Below are 27,310 nucleotides of genomic sequence, written 5' to 3'. Positions count from 1 at the left end.
ATACAAAAAGATTTCCCAAGCTTTAAACATCCCAAGGAGCACTGTGCAAGCGATAATATTGAAATGGAAGGAGTATCAGACCACTGCAAATCTACCAAGACCTGGCCGTCCCTCGAACCTTTCAGCTCATACAAGGAGAAGACTGATCAGAGATGCAGCCAAGAGGCCCATGATCACTCTGGATGAACTGCAGAGATCTACAGCTGAGGTGAGAGACTCTGTCCATAGGACAACAATCAGTCGTATATTGCACAAATCTGGCCTTTATGGAAGAATGGCAAGAAGAAAGCCATTTCTTAAAGATATCCATAAAAAGTGTTGTTTAAAGTTTGCCACAAGCCACCTGGGAGACACACCAAACATGTGGAAGAAGGTGCTCTGGTCAGATGAAACCAAAATTGAACTTTTTGGCAACAATGCAAAACGTTATGTTTGGCGTAAAAGCAACACAGCTCATCACCCTGAATACACCATCCCCACTGTCAAACATGGTGGTGGCAGCATCATGGTTTGGGCCTGCTTTTCTTCAGCAGGGACAGGGAAGATGGTTAAAATTGATGGGAAGATGGATGGAGCCAAATTCTGGAAGAAAACCTGATGGAGTCTGCAAAAGACCTGAGACTGGGACGGAGATTTGTCTTCCAACAAGACAATGATCCAAAACATAAAGCAAAATCTACAATGGAATGGTTCAAAAATAAACATATCCAGGTGTTAGAATGTCCAAGTCAAAGTCCAGACCTGAATCCAATCGAGAATCTGTGGAAAGAACTGAAAATTGCTGTTCACAAATGCTCTCCATCCAACCTCACTGAGCTTGAGCTGTTTTGCAAGGAGGAATGGGAAAAAATGTCAGTCTCTTGATGTGCAAAACTGATAGAGACATACCCCAAGCGACTTACAGCTGTAATCGCAGCAAAAGGTGGTGCTACAAAGTATTAACTTAAGGGGGCTGAATAATTTTGCACGCCCATTTTTTCAGTTTTTGATTTGTTAAAAAAGTTTGAAATATCCAATAAATGTCGTTCCACTTCATGATTGTGTCCCACTTGTTGTTGATTCTCCACAAAAAATACAGTTTTATATCTTTATGTTTGAAGCCTGAAATGTGGCAAAAGGTCGCAAAGTTCAAGGGGGCCGAATACTTTCGCAAGGCACTGTATATCGACCTCCAATAATCTGTATCGGTTTTGAAAAATCATAATCCGTCAACCTCTATAAAGCACACCAGAAAAAGTGTAGTGGTGGTGGGCATATTGAATAAGATCCACTGCCAGGTGAAATGTATGCATAGAGTGGGTGTAAACTGTTTTTTCTGGCTGTTGAGGTATCCCCTATCTCCTTTGGTATCCCTTTGAGGATGTGCTGACCATCATTCCTGCCCCAGAGAACATTACCTCACACCACATGGCCATCGCACGTGAGGTATGGGATTCCCTGGCCAGCCACTAAAATTAAATCTGAACATTATAACATCAACTTTCTAAAATATTGATCAGTTCATGACTATTTTTGATATGATCATTCATTTTAATGCCAGGTTGTCGGCCGATTGTAATATGACTATTTTTTGTATGTTTGTCCATTGAATATCAGATCCAGTTTGTGGTCTTGTTGACATGTTTATTTTTTTATCATTCCTACTCATCCTGTTTCCTTCTCTGAAAACATATATATAAAATATTATTAAACAACATTCCTGTGGTCCTGGGTATTTATTTGTCCCATTTATGTCATGATCAAAAGTAATGTAAACCTTGTTACTTTGCGCAACCATCTTACCCTATATTTTTCATTAAAATAATCTTAAATGATTTTCTCAGCTCATGATAGTATCACCTATTGTCTTTTTAATAGTTTGAATGATTATATGCATAACGTATTTGAGAAAATATTTGAAAATAAATGCTGAAATTAGTTTAAAAAAAGTGTGACTATTGAAAAGTTGGGCAAGATATATTAATTTAAGCAAGTCAAGTCTTACCTGAAATTAAATGAGTATTCAATGTGAATGTGACTTTCTTTACTTAAATACATTTAAATCCAGATAATTTTAGACTTTTACTCAGGTAGTATTGTACTGGGTAACTTTCACTTTTACTTGAGTAATAAAGGTACTGTATATTTACTTTTACTTAAGTATAACCTTATTTTGCGATGTTCTTTTGGTCTGTTTTTCCCTGTAGTTGCTGCCAGTTTGGAAACTTTCGTTAAGGCTTCTAGAAGTGAAAGTGATATAGAACACCAAATAGCCATGCTGTAATGTTTGTAACTCGCAGCCAACCTGATTGCACCAATCCCTAGTAATTTCTGTGGAATACAAACCCTTCCCCTTAATGAATTTCATTCAATCTGATTACTGTAGCATTTACTTTTTTACAGTAGCATGTACATTTTAATTATTGAACTGTGTGAACACAGAACTTGCTTTGATAGTGTATTGCATGTGTTCTGTAAGATAAAATTCAAAATTGTATTTGCCACTGAGCTGTAAGTGACTGTTAAATTCATGGTAACCCCTTAACTGATGATTGTTGCTAACCATGGCAATATATTTATTTAACAAGGAAGTCAGTAAAGAACAAATTCTAATTGTACAATGACGGGCTACTCAGACCAATCCCTCCCATAACCCAGATGATGCTGGGCCAATTGTGTGCTGCCCTATGGGACACCCTATCACATCTGGTTCTGATAAAGCCTGGGATTGAACCAGGCTCTGTAGTGTCACCTCTAGCACTGAGATGCAATGCCTTAGACCGCTGCGCCACTTGAGAGCCCAATATATCCCCTTCTCCCTGTGGCCTTTAGCCTTCCATCAGTGAACTCCCTAGGCCTTCACCACAATGAAATTACCTCACCGGGCCATAGCGGTAATGCAATTAATGAAGGCTGGGGGTAGCAGAGGTCTAAGCAAATATTTAAGATGGGTATGATAACATACTATATAACAGCCAGATGTATAGCTGCAAAGTTAATCAATTGAAAACCAAACCCCTCTCTCGACTTTTCCTTTCCTGAACCAATGGGTCACCCAACTGAATGCATTAGTTCAGACAGCCTCTTGTCTTTCACCTAGGTTCTAACCTCAGAGTTGTAGGGCTAATGAATGTAAAATAATTGACTGTCAAGGAACAATTGATTGAAACGCAAGAAACCAAGTTGCATTCGGTTGCATTAGCTCACTCTGAAGTGAAGTATCAGAGAGAACTTTCAGAATGTATCTGTAACACTGTCAATAACTGTTCTTGCTTATGTAAGATAACCTTTCTGGAGTCTCCATCACTCCCACATAACACACCTACTGAGGATCTGTAGCACTGCTTAGTTTACGAGATTTAAATTCTAACCATATATCTCATCAAAGACTCTAGATAGGAGTCAGGTGTGTCGACCTGAAATGGTCCCTTCACACAGACAGTGTAGTGAAGAAGGCGCAACCTCAGGAGGCTGAAGAAATCCTGCCGGGCTGTATCTCCACCTGTACTTTAATTTCAAATGTGAATTCCATAAACTTGAATAGCCCCTCGGTTTTAAAATCATGTAGAGGGCTTGAGTTGATGCATGATAGCAACCAAAGCCCATGTAAGTCAGTTTATAACATTCCATCATTGGATACTCAGTTCCCCATATTGACATTGGCTGTGACATCAGCCAATGTCCCCACTCTCCCCATTGAGACCATGTCTGTGCCTCGACCTAGGTTGGGCAAAACTAAACATGGCGGTGTTCGCCTTAGTAATCTCACTAGAATAATGACCTCCTCCATTCCTGCCATTATTGAAAGAGATCGTGATACCTCACATCTCAAAATAGGGCTACTTAATGTTAGATCCCTCACTTCCAAGGCAGTTATAGTCAATTAACTAATCACTGATCATATTCTTGATGTGATCGGCCTGACTGAAACATGGCTTAAGCCTGATGAATTTACTGTTATAAATGAGGCCTTGCCTCCTGAATACACTAGTGACCATATCCCCCGTGCATCCTGCAAAGGCGGAGGTGTTGCTAACATTAACAATAGCAAAATTCAATTTACAAAAAAAAAATTACGTTTTCGTATTTTGAGCTTCTAGTCATGAAATCTATGCAGCCTACTCAATCACTTTTTATAGCTACTGTTTACATGCCTCCTGGGCCATATACAGCGTTCCTCACTGTGTTGCCTGAATTCCTATCAGACCTTGTAGCAGATAATATTCTAATTTTGGTGATTTTAATATTCACATGGAAAAGTCCACAGACCCACTCCAAAAGCCTTTCGGAGCCATCATCGACTCAGTGGGTTTTGTCCAACTTGTCTTCGGTTCTACTCACTGTCACAGTCATACTCTGGACCTAGTTTTGTCCCATGGAATAAATGTTGTGGATATTAATGTTTTTCCTCATAATCCTGGACTATCGGACCACCATTTTATTAAGTTTGCAATCGCAACAAATAATCTGCTCAGACCCCAACCAAGGATCATCAAAAGTCGTGCTAGAAATTCTCAGACAACCCAAAGATTCCTTGATGCTCTTCCAGACTCCCTCTGCCTACCCTAGGATGTCGGAGGACAAAAATCAATTTAACCTCGTGCAATACCCTAGATGCAGTTACACCCCTAAAAACTAAAAACATTTGTCATGAGAAATTAGCTCTCTGGTATACAGAAAATACCCGAGCTCTGAAGCAAGCTTACAGATAATTGGAACGGAAATGGCACCACACCAAACTGGAAGTCTTCCGACTAGCTTGGAAAGACAGTACTGTGCAGTATCGAAGAGCCCTGACTGCTGCTCGATCATCCTATTTTTCCAACTTAATTGAGGAATATAAGAACAATAAGAAATGTATTTGTGATACTGTCGCAAAGCTAACTAAAAAGCAGCATTCCCCAAGAGCTTTCACTTTAGCAGTAATAAATTCATGAACTTCTTTGAGGAAAAGATCATGATCATTAGAAAGCAAATTACGTATTCCTGAGTCTGCACAACTCTGCCAGGCCCTAGGATCAAGAGAGACACGCAGGTGTTTTAGTACTATATCTCTTGACACAATGATGAAAATAATCATGGCCTCTAAACCTTCAAGCTGAATACTGGACCCTATTCCAACTAAACTACTGAAAGAGCTGCTTCCTGTGCTTGGCCTTCCTATGTTGAACATAATAAACGGCTCTCTATCCACCGGATGTGTACCAAACTCACTAAAAGTGGCAGTAATAAAGCCTCTCTTGAAAAAGCCAGACCTTGACCCAGAAAATATAAAAAACTATCAGCCTATATCGAATCTTCCATTCCTCTCAAATAAAATTGAAAAGCTATTGCGCAGCAACTCACTGCCTTCCTGAAGACAAACAGTGTATACTAAACGCTTCTGTCTGGTTTTAGACCCCATCATAGCACTGAAACTGCACTTGTGGAAGGTGGTAAATTACTTTTTAAATGGCGTCAGACCGAGGCTCTGCATCTGTCCTCATGTCATAGACCTTAGTGCTGCTTTTGATACCATCGATCACCACATTCTTTTGGAAAGATTGGAAACCCAAATTGGTCTACACGGACAAGTTCTGGCCTGGTTTAGATCTTATCTGTCGGAAAGATATCAGTTTGTCTCTGTGAATGGTTTGTACTCTGACAAATCAACTGTAAATTATTGTGTTCCTCAAGGTTCCGTTTTAGGACCACTATTGTTTTCACTATATATTTTACCTCTGGGGATGTCATTCGAAAACATAATGTTAACTTTCACTGCTATGCAGATGACACACAGATGTACATATCAATGAAACATGGTGAAGCCCCAAAATTGCCCTCGCTAGAAGCCTGTGTTTCAGACATAAAGAAGTGGATGGCTGCAAACTTTCTACTTTTAAACTCGGACAAAGCAGAGATGCTTGTTCTCGGTCCCAAGAAACAAAGAGAACTTCTGTTGAATCTGACAATTAATCTTGATGGTTGAACAGTCGTCTCAAATAAAATTGTGAAAGACCTCTGCGTTACTCTGGACCCTGATCTCTCTATTGACGAACATATCAAGACTGTTTCAAGGACAGCTTTTTTCCATCTAAATAACATTGCAGAAATCTCTGTCCAAAAATGATGCAGAAAAATGTATCCATACTTTTGTTACTTCTAGGTCAGACTACTGCAATGCTCTGCTTTCCAGCTACCCGGATAAAGCACTAAATAAACTTCAGTTAGTGCTAAATACGGCTGCTAGAATCCTGACTAGAACAAAAAATTTGATCATATTACTCCTGTGCTAGCCTGCCTACACTGGCTTCCTGTTAAGGCAAGGGCTGATTTCAAGGTTTTACTGCTAACCGACAAAGCATTACATGGGTTTGCTCCTACCTATCTTTCCGATTTGGTCCTGCCTACACGTACGCTACTGTCACCAGATGCAGGCTTCCTAATTGTCCCTAGAAGGCAGGGCCTTCTCCTACAGAGCTCCATTTTTATGGAATGGTCTGCCTACCCATGTGAGAGTTGCAGACTCGGTCTCAACCTTTAATTCTTTACTGAAGACTCATCTCTTCAATAGGTTATATGATTGAGTGCAGTCTGGCCCAGGAGTGTGAAGGTGAACGGAAAGGCTCGGGAGCAACGAACCGCCCTTGCTGTCTCTGCCTGGCCGGTTCCCCTCTCTCCACTGGGATTATCTGCCTATTCCAGGGGCTGAGTCACTGGCTTACTGGTGCTCTTCCATGCCGTCCCTAGGAGGGGTGTGTCACTTGAGTGGGTTGAGTCACTGACGTGATCTTCCTGTCTGGGTTGGCGCCCCCCCTTGCGTTGTGCCTTGGCGGAGATCTTTGTGGGCTATACTCGGCCTTGTCTCAGAATGGTAGGTTGGTGGTTGAAGATATCCCTCTAGTGGTGTGGGGACTGTGCTTTGGCAAAGTGGGTGGGGTTATATCCTTCCTGTTCAGTCCTGTCTGGGGGTATCATCGGATGGGGCCACAGTGTCTCCTGACCCCTCCTGTCTCAGCCTCCCGTATTTATGCTGCAGTAGTTTGTGTCGGGGGATAGGGTCAGTTTGTTGTATCTGGAGTACTTCTCCTGTCTTATCCAGTGTCCTGTGTGAATTTAAGTATGCTCTCTCTAATCCCCTCTCTCTTTCTCTCATTCTCTCTCTCTCTCGGAGAACCTGAGCCCTAGGACCATGCCTCAGGACTACCTGGCATGATGACCCCTTGCTGTCCCCAGTCCACCTGGCCAATCTGCTGCTCCAGTTTCAACTGTTCTGCCTGCGGCTATGGACGTGCTACCTGTCCCAGACCTATTGTTTTCAACTCTCTAGAGACAGCAGGAGTGGTAGACTCTTAATGATCGGCTATGAAAAGCCAACTGACCTTTACTCCCGAGGTGCTGACTTGCTGCACCCTCGACAACTACTGTGTTTATTATTATTTGACCATGCTGGTCATTTATGAACATTTGAACATTTGCCATGTTCTGTTATAATCTCCACCCGGCACAGCCAGAAGAGGACTGGCCACCCCTCATAGCCTGGTTCCTCTCTAGGTTTCTTCCTAGGTTTTGGCCTTTCTATGGAGTTTTTCCTAGCCACCGTTTTTCTACACCTGTATTGCTTGCTGTTTGGGGTTTTAGGCTGGGTTTCTGTACAACACTTTGATATATCAGCTGATGTACGAAGGGCTATATAAATACATTTGTTTTGATTTGACCTTGATTCACCTGGTCAGTCTATGTCACGGAAAGAGCAGGTGTTTTAATGTTTTGTACTCTGTGTATATTCTGGTCTCAGACATCACTCGTTCTGATATTTCTTAATTTCTTTCTTTTTACTTTTTTGATTATGTGTGTATTGTTAGGCATTACTCCAAATGCTACTTCTTGGATTTGTTCATTCAATACGTGAGAGGCCCCCAATGGATATGTTTTTTTCTAAATATATTTTTATTGTCCTGGAGCATACCCTTAAATCACTTTTTATTTTTGTCTAAGGATTATCATAAAAATGTGAGAAAAAAAAGTATTGTGGACGAGCTTTGCGCTAGAAAAATAAAAAGTGATTTAAGGGGTTTTAACCTTGACAGCAAAAATGCCATTTAATCTTTGAAGGGGATGAAGCAGGAAAGCAAAGAGCAAAAGGCTAAGCTAGGGCAGAGTCAATCAAAAATAAAGGTCAGAGAATACTATTTTTGGAAGCTAAACTGCAGGTAGAAGAAAGTAGCTCGAAAGCAGCTAGAGACAGCTTGTGAAAAAATTTAGCATGAGTGAAATAATTGTAACTGTGTGAGCTGAGTGCCGTCAGGATAATAAGATGCTTTTCTCTAATCCGCTGTCATTTTATCCCTTTTTTGGGCGGTTTTTGTCCCTTTTTTGTCATCTGAAAACTGTAATATGTCACTCTTTTAGGAAAAGGGAACTTTACCGTTGTCTGGTTGGCCTAAACAGTGAGCTGAGTATTGTTTGCTGTGCACACCCCAGAGGAGAATCGGTCATGATTAGTCGCCACAGCCAGTCTGATTGCAATCATCACTCATCTACCCAATGGAAACCTTGGGATGCATTAACCACCCCTAAACATATCATACACGTAGCAACAGACAGGGATGGTTTTGGTTTGTTTATCTGTTTTGTTTGAGGTGGAGGGGTAGGGTGGTGATGACGTTCATGTTGGTATGTCTCAATTACCTTCATACAGTATAGCCATCTATCTGAGGCAAATGCGAGTTTAGGATGATGTAATAAGAAATGAAGCACTGCACCCTCTAGATACAATGCTAGGGAAAGGATGTGGATGCTGATACAATGCCTGCATTCCAATTGGTTTTAATGTCCTCCTTACCTTGTCTTGAAGTAGACGGCCATACTTTATATAAGTTAGGTGGTATTGTGAACATCTGTTCTGTTAGGAACCGCATTGTATATGAAATAACAGTACATTATGCACTGTTACATTCAGCTTTCTTTGCCTACCTGTATATTGGTTTCTAAGAAGTGTTGCTATGTTTAATACCTTTCAAAGGTCAAAGAAATCCAGATTATTTTGGGGACATTTTCCATTACTTGCATTGGGCAAAGCCAACATCTGTGTTTGCAGATTGTGCTGAATTTGATGAGGACTGTGGTGGCTTAGTAAACAAATGCTGAGGTTCAAACAGCTAGGTGTTGGCTACATGGCTGCCAGTTTGAGGTGTCTCTGGAGAATTAGCCCTCTGTTGGTTGTCACAACAGATCCATGTCCAGCAATAGCTGGACATGCAATGCCACATATGCACTACTACCCTTTTCAACCCTACTGGCCAGTCAACAGCTTTTAGCTGTTGCAGCAGAGAAACAAGAATAGTTGATTTCTCTCTATACAGTGACTGAAACGTTTACAAACTGTCCATTTAAGTTTGTCAAGCTTGTGGATACTAAAATATGCACTATGCATTTCAATCCACCCCATAAATCATAGGCAGCTATTGCTTGATGCTATACATTATGTTCATTTAAAAGAGTGGTATATTGAGCTGATGTTGACAGCTTGATGAAGGATAATGAAGATCCACAGAGAACAAGGTCTGAAGTGTTATAGGGTCATTACTAGAGACTTGTGATTACTCTGGTCACTCTAACCAATCTAACTCATCAGCATAAAACAGTCATATTTATTATAGTGGTATTAGAATGGCTTCAATATATTGCCTTTATACATTTTAGATAACTGCTTTATATCCTTTCCCATAAACAACCAAGAACCCATAAAGAACCACCAAATCTACACATTGGGCTTCCAAGGGAGAATGAGGGTGTCAATTTATTCAAAAATAATTTATGTTGCTTGAAATGAGCCAAATCTCGCTCATCACCTCATTGTTACATTGTTTTCATTGGGTTAATTGGATTTTGCATTTTAACGTCTTGTTTTTTTTTTTACATCTCAGTCACAGATAGGGGACTAATTGTATACTGATGAAAAATATAAATGCAACATGTAAAGTGTTGCTCCCATGTTTCATGAGCATGAAATTCATGAAATTTTCCTCACAACCGCAGACCACATGTAACCACACCAGCCCAGGACTTCCAAATCTGGCTTCAGTGGGCAAATATTCACCTTCGATGGTCACTGGCATGCTGGAAAGTGTGCTATTCACAGATTAAGCCCGTTTTCAACTGTACCGGGCAGATGGCGTCGTGTGGGCTTGCGGTTTGCTGATGTCAATGTTGTGAACAGAGTGCCCCATGATGGCCAGTGGGGTTATAGTATGGACAGGCATACGTTACAGACAACAAATACATTGCATTTTATTTATGGCAATTTCAATGCAGAGAGATAGCGTGACGAGATCCTGAGGCCCATTGTCGTGCCATTCATCTGCCGCTATCACCTCATGTTTCAGCATGATAATGTACGGACCCATGTCGCAACGATCTGTACACAATTCCTAGAAGCTGAAAATGTCCCAGAAAATGATGCTCTGGCTCGACATGTACAACAGTGTGTTCCAGTTCCCGCCAATATCCAGCAACTTCGGACAGTCATTGAAGAGGAGTGGGACAACATTCCACAGGCCACAATCAACAGCCTGATCAACTCTATGCAAAGGAGACGTGTCGCGCTGCATGGGGCAAACGGTGGTCACACCAGATACTGACTGGTTTTCTCATCCACATGCCTACCTTTTTTTTTTAAAAGGTATCTGTGACCAACATCTGTATTCCCAGTCATGTGAAATCCATAGATTTGAATTTATATCAATTGACTGATTTCCTTATATGAACTGTAACTGAGTAAAATCTTAGAACATAAACTGAACACTACAAAACAATAAACAAACGATTCCGAAACAGTACCGTGTGGCAACAACCACACACACGGAAAACAAACACCCACAACTCAAAAGTGAAACCCAGGCTACCTAAGTATGATTCTCAATCAGAGACAACTAACGACACCTGCCTCTGACTGAGAACCATACTAGGCTGAACTCAAAACCCCAACATAGAAAAACACACATAGACTGCCCACCCCAACTCATGCCCTGACCATACTAAATAAAGACAAAACAAAGGAAATAAAGGTCAGAACGTGACATCCATTCCTTGTTAAAGCCTGTTTTTATGCAGCAAGCAGAGTGATTAATTTTGGACCTCCATGCAATAAATTCAAATCCTATTTAAGAGTAATACAGAATCTCGTCTGTTTGGTCTTTATGAAATAAGAGAGAAGCAATCTCACCCTCCCCGCAAACAATTATTTATCTGCAGACTGTGGGTGGGGAACATTACCGACAAACAAGAGCGAGGAGTGCTTTTAAAACACAAGGCTATAGTTTCTATTTCCTCTGGATGTTTCTTACATACATAACTGCTAATAACTCATTATTTTGATCATGTTACACTGTTCTCTGCCTCACAGCACAGTTTGTTATACAGGAGACCATTTTATTTCCCCGTTTTGATCGGAAATGTAATATTGTATGTGACAGGTCAAATTTTTGACACCGTACCCTGCTCACCCACTCATACCATTAGGTTCCTCCCTCACACCTTCATTTGTTATGCTACTTTGTACAGAAACACATTCATGCATATTTTCATCCTAACTCTCAACCTAAAGGTATCTAATTTAGCTTCTTACACAGGACCAGTACTGCATAGTGCATTCATGGCATCTTAATTTGTCTCCATACCTTGAATATACTGTACATGAGGAATTCTTCTTGAGGCACATGTTAATCGTCTAAAATTTGACACATTATAATAAGATTCAAACGTTCATTCTGAAACAATGTTTATATGACTTCAAGTACAGGCATTTATATATGACTGATTGCAATTATTGATAGTAATAATTGTGAGGGTTTGTGACCAGCCGGAGGAAGATGACACGACAGCACCCTCCTCAGTGTAAAGCCAATTAGTACACACCTGGACCCAATAATTGGCTTGGTGTCGCCCTCTATATAGGTGTGCCAGGAAAAGAGCTCGGGGGATTGGGTGTAGACACAAGGACCTGTAAGGACGTTGGACTGTCCTACCTCAGAGAACACTTCTTCATCTGATGCACCATGACTCTATGTTTAAACAAGACAGTCTATAGATAGAGGGAAGCGTTCTCCCTGTAAATATTGATGTGTAGATGATAGTCTAAAGGCAAGGGAAGCCGTTTGTTGTTTTGTGTTCCCTTTTTTACCACGGCCTTTTGGTCAGCTACTAAGTGTATGTTTATTTGTTTTTTTACGCTGTTTCAGCTTTGGACCCTACCTTGTACAGGACTTATTTTGTCGGGTGAAAGAAAACACATTTAGGGACAATGCAAAGGAAAAGGAACCACAACCACTTTCTCCGGTCTGTTAATTTCATGCCTCCCGCCTGTGTTAGGGTGTTTCGGACTAACTGATTGGTCAAATAATGTTGATGCGGGGGGATTCACACAGCAGAGAGAGAACAGATCGTAATCCCCTCCTTATCTCCTCATTACAGCAGAATAACCCATTTGGAGAAGATCTCAAAGGACATTTCAATTACATTCCAGCGTCTCAATGCTATTTGTTTTGTTTGCTCTCCACACTTCATTGTTTTTTGATTAGCCAACAGTTGTCAGTTGTTACAGTGGGGACTAGCAGGATTAGGGCTGTAGGTCGTTATTACTCAGTATATTACAGACAGGCCTGTCACAACAGCCCAGTCACACAGAGGGAGCCGAGTGGGGACATTATTTGTGTGGAGTTAACTGACAGTGTCCCCAAAGAAGAGTGCAGCCAGCAATAAGAAATGGAACTCTAATTTGTGTTCTGCTACAGTCTGCCCTTTACAACCAATGACTGTAGGATGGAAGCTCTGACAACAGAATAATTAAGAAAATATTGCCATTCTGAAACAAGCACCTGTAACATGTCTAGCTCCAGTAGAATCAACTGGCATTAAACAATTGTATTTGGTTAATTGTCACTGCCTTTGGCTTGCAAGAAAATATTAATCTGTATCCATCTTTGTTTTATTTCAGACATCTTAGGTTATTTAGAAGATTGTTTGTCAGTTCCATTGAAAGGTGCTTGAAATCCAAGTAAATCTTTTAACACCTTAATTGTTTTACCAATAGTTCTAAATTCTTAGACATTGTCTCATATTTACATGTATAATTTATCCTGTTAATGAGTACTACACACAGGGCTTTATTTAAAAAAAAACTTGGCGTTGGCAGGAGCATTACAGGTTCTTGGTTGGGGGGGTTTCTGAAATACTTTTGCTATTTTCACAGTCGGAATTATGGCCGCAGTAGCTGGCGGTGGCGCAAAAGGGCTGGGTTTTGATGAATAAACAGGTTGTGTGTTTTGAGGGATCAGGAAAAGAGGGTAGGCTATCAGCTGATCATTGATGTTTATGACTGATGTAAATCTGGTAGTCAGATAGCTTGATCATTGTTTTACTGATTGTGATTTATAATGCTCTAAACTTCATATAATAATATTCATAATATTCCAACTCACGATTGCTGGCTGGCAATGCAAGCAAGCTTATGTTAGACAGGTAAATTGTCGAACCTGGCGTTAAGGCCGGAAATTGCCTGGTTGACAGGTTTTACCTGACAAAATTGCAAACTAACGTGTGTTTGATACTTGCACCTCCTAGCGTCAGGCGAAAATAGAGCCCACATTCTCCCACATCGCAATGGCAAAAAAGGTTGTTTTTTTCTTTCCTAGGCAAGTCAGTTAGAACAAATTCTTATTTTCAATGACAGCCTAGGAACAGTGGGTTAACTGCCTGTGCAGGGGCAGAACGACAGATTTGTACCTTGTCAGCTCTGTACCTTGTCAGATTTTAACTTACAACCTTCCGGTTACTAGTCCAACGCTCTAACCACTAGGCCAACCTGCCTCCCCTTTAAATAGTGACAATTAGTTTTGCAACAGTCTAGCAGTCTAGCACCTGATTAGTTTCCTTATTTCCATATGGCTGAGTTTTTTCCTTATACACAGTTTTGTTCTAACAGGCAGAGTAGGCTGCTAAGATTCAGTGATACGGGGACAGTGTAATGAAAGTTAGTTACTCAATGAGCCTAAAGTGATTACAGCAGCTTTACTGACACAGCAAAGCAGAGTATTATTGAAATAGTGGTAAGACATAATAGAAATGGATACTTCCATACACCACACACTCACCCAAGAGGATGAAAGCAGCACAGGGTCAACTGTGCTGGAGCAGGTTAGGGGTTAAGTGCCTTACTCAAGGGCACAACAGAAATATGTGGCTTTGGTTGCCTGCTCACTCCCGCCAGAGACAGGAGAGCTGTAAGATGTGAGCACTGTGTCCGGCTCTGCGGGCGTTATGGAAGGCAGATCATGAAGAAGGACCAATAATGGAGAGATCATCACTAATGCCATGGACCAGACAAAACAGCAAATGGAGTGAAAGCCTAGTTCCTTTCTGCTCTTTCCATAGACCACATTTGAAGAATGGATGAGGAGGAGTGAGGGTGGCCTTGGAATGGATGCACAACAAGGCCCTTGTCTAAAACTAACATTCAAGGTTTTCCTGTTTTGGTGACGAGGGGCTGTTAGTCATTGTTGTCATCCGCTGGTGGTTCTGTATGACGGCAGAGCCATAGACCTTGACCTGCGCAGAGCGAGAGAGCTCTTTTGTTTACGTAGCTTTACCGTCAAGGACACTAACAGTGAGTCATAACTAGCTAAAGTACAAAAGAACAGTGGTGGTGTGTGTGTTTCTGTTTGACAGACAAAGAGAGAGAGAGGGAATGGGAAAAAGAAGAATGATAGAATGCGAGAACTGTACATTATTCCTTTACCATGGAGAGTTGTATTCTTACAAATACTGTTTCATCAAGTTTATGAGCACATATGAATATGCTGTGATATGAATAAACTCTCATCTGGGTATCTTGTTAAACATGTTTGTCTCTGGACACACTCTTCCTACAATCTAAGTACACATAAATATTGAAGCCTATATTTTGCTGGAGGTATAGTGTGGCTGAAAGTCTTTTTTGACTGGAAAGGCCAGTAGTGCATCTGAAGTCCTTCTTCAAGTATCCAAGTTTGTAGATACTGAGAGGACGACTCTGTATCCAACCCATCCCTCTCCTGGCTGCCTGAAGGCAATGATTCATTGCCTATGATTTTAAAGTATTAGGGTAACTTGATTAAACACATTATCCTCAGAATTTTTTTACCTGAGATACCCACCCCCCCTCTCTCTAATACACACACACACACACACAATACAGACTAGCCAGGCTTTTCTTCATCATCCAAGGACTTTACGACCAGTCATATTTGATCAGAGATTGGAATGGTACATGACTTTTACACAGTTCTCTCTGCCACACTCCCCCACACTCTCTGGCTCACTAACTATCCTACTGATGTAAACTCTCCTCATTGGTGTTAATCATCATCCCAGATGAGGCTTCTGTGGGGTAGCTGGGTGTCTGTGGTAATGTGTGTTGACACCACTGGATTTTGGTAGGTGTCACAAAGGTGTGAAAGGAGAAAGAATGGAAACTGGACTAGAGTGTACTAAAAAGGAGCAGCCTTGCCCACTGACTCATACAGTACACGTACACAAACACACACAAGCACACAAACAAGCACACACACACACAGACACACATACAACTAAACAGACAGTTAGGCACTGTTACATGCATAAGAGGACACAAAAGATGTGCTTATTATAACACTGCAGAGATGCACAAACCAGAGTTAAAGGCATACTTCGGGATTCTGGCCTTTATCTACTTCCCCAGAGTCAGATGAACTTGTGGATACCATTTTTATGTGTCTGCATGCAGTTTGAAGGAATTTGCGCAATGAGCAGATACTATAGACTTCCAGTCATTGTGCCAACGCTACAGTAGTTAGCATTAGCTCACAAAACTACCTCTAACTGCCTTCATATTGGACACAGAGACATACAAATGGTATCGACGAGTACATCTGACTCTGAGAAAGTAGAAAAGGGCCATGCTGTTTAGAGTGGCAGTGGATCGCCAACACATGCTTTTACCCTGCTGTGAAAGAGAAACCTGCTGAAAAGTGTACAAATGGACTCTGCTCTGTCCACTGAAAAATCCCCAAGCGATTCGTTAACTATTTCCTCTCTCCAAGGATTGGAACATGTCTAGAGATCCTGTCCAAAGATCCTTTCCAAGAGTATGGTGTCTTTAGGTAGTCACAGTGCTGTAAGGGCCCTATTCAATCAATATGGCTGACGTTCAGCATATGTAGGTCTGTAAATGTAAGCTTCTGATGCCTATTACCACCCTCATCCAACCAGACTTGGGTCTCAACTAAAAATGTCAGCGCTATAGCACGATTGAAATATAAAGGCAATGTTCCCACATTCGCGGAGACTGCATTCATGGTAAACGCTGCATATGTCGGCACAATTGGAAATTAACTTTAAATGTAAATCGCACTATAGAACAGAACTTACAGCCATACGGATTGAATTAAGCTTTAAATCTGGTTGGATAAGGTTGGTGAGAGATATCAGACACCGATACTGCTAAGCACTAGAGAAGGATGGAGGTGTGGTGTCAGTCTCTCCATCGCCTGGCAGGAGAGTGAGCAGAGCAAGTCTGTAATGAGGAGAGTGCACAAGGTGCCAACACCTCACTGAACCCATCGACCCAGAGCTCTGCTGGAGAGGCAACTGGGAGAGGAAGAGTGCGAGATGGGGAGGATGAAAAGGGGGAAGGAGAAAGACCGATGGCGAGGAGAAAGACAGAGATTGAGAGGGAGAAAGAGATGGAGAAGGAGAAAGAAAGATTGGGAGGTTGGGAGGGAGAGAAAGAGAGACCACACATTGGCACCGGACATATGGTGGCTCATCAAACTGGAGGTGGTGGGTTTGGAAGTAGGGGGGTAGTGGGGGTGATAGAGGAAATCAGTGCTTGAAATAGGTTATTAACCACTCCATGAGTTCTTAAGAAATATAATGGACCTTAAAATTATTAAAATTTTCAAATTATTAAAATGTTCTGCACTAAAGATTATTATTAATATTTTTTTTAACCTTTATTTAACTAGGCAAGTCAGTTAAGAACAAATTCTTATTTTCAATGACGGCCTAGGAACAGTGGGTTAACTGCCTGTTCAGGGGCAGAATGACAGATTTGTACCTTGTCAGCTCAGGGGTTTGAATTTGCAACCTTCCGGTTACTAGTCCAATGCTCTAACCACTAGGCTACCCTGCCACCCCCATTTGAATAACTTCGGTCTAAAAATAAATGAAATAGCAAAGTCTAAATGACAATGACCAAATAATCTATCTATCCCTTCTTCAGAGTCTGTTCCTGGGAAGACACGTGCCCACACGTGTGTGGCTAATTGAGCTGGCCCTAGGTGTGAATAAAGAGAAGGATTGGGCCCCCGGGGTGTGGGAAAGAGTACCATGTCTCTCTTCTCACTCCCATCACTGAGTGAAACCAAAGTAATGAGAGAAGGAGCTGGAGCGAGGCACTGCCTGGGCTGACTGGGCGCGAAAAACCAAGCAGACAGTGCTAGCAGCATGGATGGACACCAAGAAGGTGCTGGAGTAGAACCATGAGGGAGAGAGCTAGATGGAGAGAAAGAGCTCTGTAGGAGGTGGTTGTATAAGCCTTGGGGAGAGAAAGAGAACATCTATTTAATAACTTTTCATTGAGTGCAAAATGCCAGGAGGGTCTGATTCTGCTCATGTTTGGAGCCTCCGTCCCTGACTTTTTATTATGTCCTTTGATGACAGCGCCAGTGTTAGTTGTGGTTCTGAAAGCACCCATGCTGACATTTGAGCCCACCTACCCAAAGGCCACAGCACCTTTCAAGTGGAACAATGGGCTCTCTATTACTGTAGCCCAGACAATTAACTGCACAGCCATGGAGATGGTACCCCACTATGTCCCACTCGGACCAAGTTGCACAAAGAGGAAAGCTCAGTTTTCTGAGACTTTTGAGAGTATCGCCAGGCCTGCTAATGCCAATTTAGAAAGGTCAATCCCTTAGCTCAATGGACACCCTCTGATTCCAAATGTAATTCTCTAATACTGATACTCAGATCAAATTGTTCTCCCATGGAATAGCCTCTGTCTGCAGCTTGCTCTCTGTCTTCCAGTAGGCTAAGTTCTCAAACACTGCCTTTGTCCCTGATCGAGCATTAGCTGTCTTCAATACTTCAACCAGTTATTATGAACACTTCTGACTTGAGAATATGGGATCTGGTCCAGTCAACATCAGTATGCCAATTACAACGTCTCCAAAGCTGCCCTATACGCATGTTAGGATGGAGTGAGTGTACAGGCCTAATGAATGCCATTACGGAGGAGCTACAGTGCCGAGGACCTTGGTGACAGGAAGCTATGGAGGAGCAAAGTGGCTTATAGGATGGGTATTAACACCTAATGGACAGCCCATAGCAGGTTCCAAGAAGCCTCAATGTCAATATTAGAGCTTAATAGACGTCATTGGTGGCTATGTGAGACATTAATAACAAGATTAGCATGAAGAAGAGCATTGTACATTGGAGAAAAATTACCAATTGCAGCCCAGGCTTCCTATTTCTCATTAAACACAAACAGAGTTGGAGGGCGTGCGGGCTATGGACCCTTAATAAGCCCTTATGGGGAGAAAGGGTAGCATTAGCCATGGCTGGGATGACGTCAAAGCATTAATGCCCCTGGGGGAAGCAACCCAACCCTAGGGGCACAGCAGCCTTCACTTAGTCAGACTCCTTTTTTTCCTGCCAAGGTTTATTCGCAATAGAGAAAGGGAAGAGGAAGCAGCCATGTTTCACTGATGTCGCAGTACTGTAGCTGTAATCCACCTTCAAACATAACTGCCTCCCTCTCTGTCTGGAAATAGCACCCCACTTAACGTCATCTGATTTCTGATCTCTATTGTTGAGAGCGGATGTGGAGGAGGAAGTAGCAGCAGTAGCAGTATTGTCACCACGCCATAGTTACCACTGCAGCCCATCTCATTTAGGGATGGTTGTGACACCCCCATACTGTGATGGCACTTAGTTTTGAGTCATCACTTCCACATTAAAGAGAGAGTTAGCCTTCCTCTTGGCATGCTGTGAAAAGACACACCAGGAGACCAGGGCAGTGTGGGCACACAGGAACCTCCCAGATGGATGATGTATTTTTAATGTTGCTCACAAATGAGCGGTTGGTTATGATGTGACGGAGGATGGAGAGCGGACAGTAGGCCGCCTTTCATCGAGTATGACGCCCTGTTTGTGTAATGGGAGAGGAGGAGACATTTCTACACGCATTGAGGCCAATTTGAAGTCATTGAAAGGGAAAGGGAAAGAAGCCCACCTGCTTATGATTAAACTAATTATTGGATAGTGTTAGTATCATGTTTCTTGCAGTATTCGTCTGGACATTTCTTTGAATCCTGATGCGGGAAGCAACAAAAAGCAAACTTGAATCGATCTGCATGTGTCATGTGTCAACAAAGCATGATCGCATTGAATTTGTATTTATTTTGTTTTATTTAACCATTATTTAACTAGTCGAGTCATTTAAGAACACATTCTAATTTACAATTAAAAAATATATATTATTTCACCTTTATTTAACCAGGTAGGACAGCTGAGAACAAGTTCTCATTTACAACTGCGACCTGGCCAAGATAAAGCAAAGCAGTGCGACACAAATAACAACACAGAGTTACACATGGAATAAACAAATGTACAGTCAATAACACAATAGAAAAAATCTATATACAATGTGTGCAAATGAGGTAAGATTAGGGAGGTAAGGCAATAAATATGCTGTAGTGGCGAAGTAATTACAATTAGCAATTAAACACTGGAGTGATAGATGTGCAGAAGATGAATGTGCAAGTAGAGATACTGGGGTGCAAAGGAGCAAAAAAACAAATAACAATATGGGGTTGAGATAGTTAGATGGGCTATTTACAGATGGGCTATGTACAGGTGCAATGATCTGTGAGCTGCTCTGAGAGCTGATGTTTAAAGTTAGTGAGGGAGATATGAGTCTCCAGCTTCAGTGAATTTTGCAATTTGTTCCAGTCATTGGCAGCAGAGAACTGGAAGGAAAGGCGGCCAAAGAGGAATAGGCTTTGTGGGTGACCAGTGAAATATACCTGCTGGAGTGCATGCTACAGGTGGGTGCTGCTATGGTGACCCGTGAGCTGAGTTAAGGCAGGGCTTTACCTAGCAAATACTTATAGATGACCTGGAGCCAATGGGTTTGGGGATGAATATGAAGCGAGGGCCAGCCAGCGAGAGCATACAGGTCACAGGGGTGGGTAGTATATGGGGTTTTGGTGACAAAACGGGTGGCACTGTGATAGACTACATCCAATTTGCACACTGAACTCTGTCTGAGAAGTAGTTGGTGAACCAGGCGAGGCAGTCATTTGAGAAACCAAAGCTGTTGAGTCTGCCAATAAGAATGTGGTGATTGACAGAGTCGAAAGCCTTGGTCAGGTCGATGAATACGGCTGTAAAGTATTGTCTTTTATCGATGGCGGTTATGATATCGTTTAGGACCTTAAGCGTGGCTGGGGTGCACCCATGACCAGCTCAGAAACCATATTGCATAGGGGAGAAAGTACGGTGGGATTCGAAATGGTCGGTGATCTGTTTGTTAACTTGGCTTTCGAAGTCTTTAGAAAGGCAGGGCAGGATGGCTATAGGTCTATAATAGTTTGGGTCTCGAGTGTCTCCCCCTTTGAAGAGGGGGATGACCGCGGCAGCTTTCCAATCTTTAGAGATGATACGAAAGAGAGGTTGAACAGGCTAGTAATAGGGGTTGCAACAATTGCGGCAGATAATTTTAGAAAGAGAGGGTCCAGATTGTCAAGCCCAGCTGATTTGTAGTGGTCCAGATTTTGCAACTCTTTCAGAACATCAACAATCTGAATTTGAGTGAAGGAGAAATGGGGGAGGTTTGGGCAAGTTTCTGTGGAGGGTGCAGAGCTGTTGACCGGGGTAGGGGTAGCCAGGTGGAAAGCATGGCCAGCCAAAGAGAAATGCTTATTGAAATTATAAATTATAGTGGATTTATCGGTGGTGACAGTGTTTCCTAGCCTCAGTGCAGTGGGCAGCTGGGAGGAGGTACTCTTATTCTCCATGGAGAATCGGATCGAAGAATCGCTTCTTGAATCGGGGCTACAGCGTTCAGGTCCTGAAAGATGCTGGTATAAGGGCTGGATTTACTTGGCAGAGAGAACTTGTTGCGAAGGGTGCCACGTGATACATCGGAGAGAGTGTATTTTGTTACAAAATACAGCACTGAAGCAGAGAGCATTAAAATAATCATAAAAAATAATTGGAGAATCATCCAAAGTGATACGCTACTACGCCAAGTCTTTCCTGAGCCACCAGTCATAAGCTTTAAGAGATGTCCTACCCTATAAATGACAAATTAGTCCACAGTTATCTTCCGGGTGACTCTCAAAAAACTTGGCTTGACCACAAACCCAAGGGCTCTTTGAAATGTAACCATTGCAACCATTGCAGTAAGAAGAAGTATTTTGTTGACACAGCTTCCAAAATGGAGTATTACGTCAAGCATTTCATTAACTGCAAAACCACTCATGTCATCTATAGATTGGAATGTCCACAGTGCAAGGTGTTCTACATTGGACGGACAAAGAGACGCCTTCAAGACCGCTTAGCGGAACACAAGTATGCCATACGGGTAGGCAATGAAGACTACCCCATGGCAAGGCACTACAAGTCCCTACACCGTGGCAACCCTTCCTCCCTACAAGCTATGGGTATTGATCAAATTCCAGCTTCTATTAGAAAAGGGGACCATCTCTTAAACAGTTAAACCAAAGGGAAAGTTTTTGGATTTTTAAACTACGGACCACTGGTTTAAATGAAGATATGGATTTCTCACCCTTCCTGTAGGGCTGTGATGGGTCCATTTTCTGTCATCTAGTGGACATTATGCTCAATTGCCCTCAGCTATGGTTAGACTATTGTTGTTCATGTTTTGCTGTGTTCTAGTGTACTATGGAATATATAGCTTTTTTTTAAATTCTTGACACTTCTCCCAGTCATATTTAAGGTTAGAACTACCTTTTAGTGTTCTGATACTTCTAGTTTGGAGTTGTATTTTTATGATAACATAGCTACAGTATTTCACCTTTTAATGTGTATGGTGTTGCTTACTAGGTGTGTCCAATCAATTGTGTAACCACTCCGTCTTCCAATTAGGGCTAATTGAAAAGCTGTTAAAAAGAGGACTTTGTATTCCGTTTTTTTGTACTCCCTGGCGAAGGCCATGCAGCCGAAATGTGACGGTTAAAAAAAACAACTTTGTTTCTACTTTTTCCTTTATTTTACTAGGCAAGTCAGTTAAGAACAAATTCTTATTTTCAATGACAGCCTAGGAACAGTGGGTTAACTGCCTGTTCAGGGGCAGAACGACAGATTTGTACCTTGTCAGCTCAGGGATTTGAACTTCCAACCTTTTGATTACTAGTCCAACACTCTAACCACTAGGCTACCCTGCTGAACATGTCATACTAATAAAGGCATTTTAATCAATTATATGAAGAGTGCCTTGGTCCTTTCTTTTTGATGACCAATTTACCCCTTTTACCAAAGAGCACCTTCTATCTACCATAATTTACTATTGTGTACCTTAGTAGCGCTTCCCTTCCTCCTCTTTCTACTTTTTGTCTAGACTTTGGAGATGACACAGGTGAAAGCATGTGAGCTGCCTGTCTCGTAACACATTTGTGCGGGTGCGGCTGAGTCTGTGTCCTGAGAAAGTGAAGGTGACTGTGAGGCCCTAGGTGTTGACTGCTGGGTCAGTGTGTCACCTAGTAACAGTTCTTTTGGTGTGACTTTACAGTAACTGTAACTGATCTACAGTAACTAATCTATGTGCCTTTTCCAGATGACGTCCTCTGCCGTGTGGACAGTGTAGGACAAGACCAGCCTGAGCAATGACTGTAGCAGCAACCCACTTTGGTCCTTTGAGGTACTTCCTAGCTAAGATAGTTTCTCCAAGATTGAAAGGTCTGTCCTTTGCTCTCAGTTGATTCTCCTGTTGACGTCTCCTGTGCATTCTGCAGTTTGAGTAGGTCTAAACTTGTGTGTAGCTCTCTCTTCATGATTAGGGATACAGGTAAAGCCTTGGTGGTTTTGTGTGGTGTGTTCCTGTAGGATAGCAGGAAGCTGTTCAAGCATTGGAGTCCCTTAACTCCGAGACGCTTTTAAGGCATGTTTCATGGTCTGTACAAACCTCTCCGCTAGCCGTTGGTAGATGGATGATACGGTGCAGACCTGTGTTTGTATGCCATTCACCTGTAGGAACGTGGCCATTTCTTGGGACACTAACTGCAGTCTTCTCTGCAGTAATAGACCTCATAATGGCAACCTCAAGCCATTTGCTATAAGCATACACAACCACGAGAAACATTCGGTCTTCAAATAGACCGGTGAAGTTGACTTGTATATGTTGCCACACATCCTCCAGCCAATCTCACGGATGAAGAGGTGCAAGTTGACGTACGTTGTGAACCTTCCGACATGAGGAAAGTGTTTTCTCTTTCTCCTCAGTGCTTCCATCCAATCCAGGCCACCAGAAGTAGGTTTGTGCAATTTCTTTAACACAAACCCTCCCACAATGACCTGAGTGTAGCTATTGCAACACTTCTTTCCTCAGCAAAGGTGGAATGACAACTCTCTTCCCCACAGCAGACAACCACACTGTGCTGACAACTCAGTTGTCAAAAAGGTTTCAGTTCTGAAAGATCTCTAGAGGCTTTACCTTTGATGATAATGTCCATCACTTGATGACACCGGGTCATTTCCAGGTTGACTCTCACTTTTGTTGAAGTGACTGGTGTGTTTTCATTTTCCACTTGTCTGAAGTAGATGTCAACTTGGTGTGAATCTGGCTTGACCACAGGTATTATTATAGTGTTAACTGGGAAAGTCCAGCTGCATTGCAGTGCAGTTCTGTCTTGCGGTACTTGATGTTGTAGGTGTGTGCTGACAACAACAATGCCCACCTTTGCATTCTGCTTGCAGCAAGTGACGGATTTCCAGTATGCAGTCCAAAGATGCTCGCCACAAACGATGATCTGTAAGATCACCATGCACTTCCTCCCATACAGATAATGTTGAAATTTATGCACTCCAAAAAAGATGCCTAGGGCTTTTCGTTCTCTGTGCTTAGTTACTTTCTACTTTGTTCAATGTCCTCGATGCACCGGAAGGCATGATATAGGACACGACTGCTCCCACAACATATGGACTAGCATCACAAGTTAGTTGGATGGGCAATAATGGTTCAAAGTGTGTCAGTACCTCAGATTTCAGTAGTTCACGAATGGTTTCTCAGTACATTTCCATGTTTTGTTTTGACAAAGCATTCGAGGCAGCTGCTTCAGCTTAATTGTTAAGCTCGGGATAAAGTGTCCGTAGGAATTCAGTAACCCTAGGAAAGAACGTAAATGGCTCACGTTCTAAGAAGCTGGGGCAGCCATGATTGCCTTGATGTTGGACGGAGCCCTGTGAAGGCCTGTAGCATCATTGACATGTCTGAGGTATTCAACCGAAGATTGGAAGAATGCACATTTGTCCTTACAAACTTGTAGTCCTTCAGTCTCTAAGGTTGGATTCAAATTCTGGAAGTCGACTTCGTCCTTCCCAGTAACGAGGATGTCATCCATTTAGCATTGTACTCCTGGAAATACTCAAAATCTAGTCCATTGCCTTCTAGAAAGGTACTGGCGCACATGTGATTCCAAACGGTAGACGACAGTACCTGAAGAGTCCCTTGTGTGTCACGATGGTCAGAAGTTCCTTTGACTATTCTTCCACGTGCAGCTGCAGGTAGGCTTGACAAAGGTAGATTTAGCTGAACCTTTGACTGCCAGCTAAGCCAGCAAAAAAGTTGCAGATGTGTGGTAGTGGATACTGCACAGCGGACAACACAAGGTTAACTGTAACTTTAAAGTCTATACACATCATGATTCCACCATCCTTCTTAAGAACTGGTATGGTAGGTGTTGGCTATTCAACCACACTGACCGGCTCCAGTACTTTGTACTTGACTAAAGAGTCCAAGTCAGCCTTGACTTTTGGTCTGATAGCATAAGGTATCATAAGGTGCTTTCAGAAACTTTGATTTACTGTCTGGTTTAATGCTAAGTTTCATTGTAATGTATTTCATGATCTCCATGAAATACTCTGTAATGTTTCTTTAAGACGGCAGGTAGGCCTGTCTCTCCATGTGTCATTGTATGCACTGATGGCCAGTCCAGTTTGATTTTCTCCAGCCACGATGGTCCCAGTAGTGCTGGATAAGTCTCCTTTCACGAGTGGCAGCTTTTCAGTTTGTCTGTTTAACTGAACTGCGACATCAGTAATGCCTCTCAGCGAGAGATTCACCTGTGTACGTCTTTAACACCATGTGTGCTGGCTGAAGTGGAAGGTGTTTAGTGTCTTTTTGTAGACTGTGTCTGACACCAGGGACAGCTGCCTGTGTCACTCTACCTACGCAACGACTGCCCCTCTACTAAGGGAGAGACATAGCAGCCGTGCAGCCATCCAGCAACAGTCAGTATATTCAGTGTGACTTCCTTTTCTGATGAGTCACTCATCTCTGTGTTTTCTTGCTCAAATGCGTGAGCATCTCTTTATCCTTCATTGGTACTGTCTTTTTTCTTGTTTTAAGTCTTTGACGTTTTCTCTGAGCTCTCTTTGTTTCTGCAGGCTTGCTCGATGTGACCCTTTTTACCACAGGCTTGGCAATCCATGTCCTTACACCAAGTTTAGGCACAAAATGTTGTGAAAGGATCCAGGAACCCAAATGACTTTCATGTATCCCATCTTTTTTTATAATATGAGCTTTGTTTCCAGAAGATATCAAAATGTTGAATAAATGTTACACCCACAGAGCTGCAATAGTAACGTAGCCAGGTATAGAGGGTTTAAAGTCTGCTGAACTGTTAAATGTCACGATTTAGGGAGGGCAGGAGGACATATATTATGAGGCGTTGGTTGGTGTCAAATAGTGACCCAATCAGTTCTTTAAAATCCATCTTCAGCTGTTCTGAGCTGCCCTTCATAATGTCATTGAATCCCACATGAACTATGATAGACTCAATTTCCTGATGCTGGTTTAAATGGTTTGGGATCAACTTATTGATGTATTGAGTCAATACTATGTAGAGGCACCTTTGACAGCAATTACAGCTGTGATTACAGTCTTTCTGGGTAAGTCTGAGCTTTCCACACCTGGATTGTACATTTGCCAATTTTTCGTTTCACAATATTTCAAGCTCAAATTGGTTGTTGATCATTGCTAGACAACCATTTTCAGGTCTTGCCATAGATTGTCAACTGTAACTTGGCCACTCAGAAACATTCACTGTCTTCTTGGTAAGCACCTCCAGTGTAGATTTGGCCATTTATTATAGGGTATTGTCCTGCTGAAAGGTGAATTGTACAGCACTTTGAGATATCAGCTGATGTACGAAGGGCTATATAAATAAATTTGATTTGAATTCATCTCCTACTGTCTGGTGGAAAGCAGACTAAACCAGGGTTTCTTCTTGGATTTTGCCTGTTCTTATGTGGAATAGAGCTATTTTTTTATCCTGAAAAACTCCCCAGTCCTTAAAAATTACAAGCATACCCATAACATGATGCAGCCACTACTATGCTTGAAAATATGGAGATTGGTACTCAGTAACGTAATGTGTTGCATTGGATTTTCCCCAAACATAATACTTTGTATTCAGAACAAAAAGTTAATTGCTTTGTCACATCTTTTGCAGTATTTTGAACAACATAATTCCACTTTCATATTATGGTGTATTGTGTGTTGGCCAGTCACAATTCTTTTTCAATTTAATCCATTTTAAATTCCGGCTGTAATACAACAAAATGTGGAAAAGGTCAAGGGGTTTAAATACTTTCTGATATCCCCATAAACAAAAAAATACATAAAAATGTCCTGGACAATTTCCTTTCTAATTACAAGTGAGACATGCTTTGTTTCTGTAAAAGAAACCAACCTTAAACTTTTTCACCAGCTCAGTGACATGTTTGTCATCAAGCCAGATACTAAGATGTTTGCAGGAAGGAACTCACTCAATTTGTGTACCATGCAAACTAATCATTACAAATTAATTTAAATATGGGTTATGGGACCTACAAAAAAATCCAATAGTGACACCTGCAGTGCTTGAAAATCAGACTTCAAATGTGAAAAGACTTGGCCAACTGATGGAGCAATGGAATAAGACACTATTTGTATTTATTATGGATCCAAGGCAGCAGCTCCTCTTCCTGGGATCCAGCAAAAATAAAGGCAGTTATACCATTTTAAAAACATTACAATACATTCAAAACA

This window comes from Oncorhynchus masou, chromosome 29 (genome assembly GCF_036934945.1).
Source record: "Oncorhynchus masou masou isolate Uvic2021 chromosome 29, UVic_Omas_1.1, whole genome shotgun sequence".
NCBI lineage: Eukaryota > Metazoa > Chordata > Actinopteri > Salmoniformes > Salmonidae > Oncorhynchus > Oncorhynchus masou.
Note: the sequence above shows the minus strand (reverse complement) of the source record.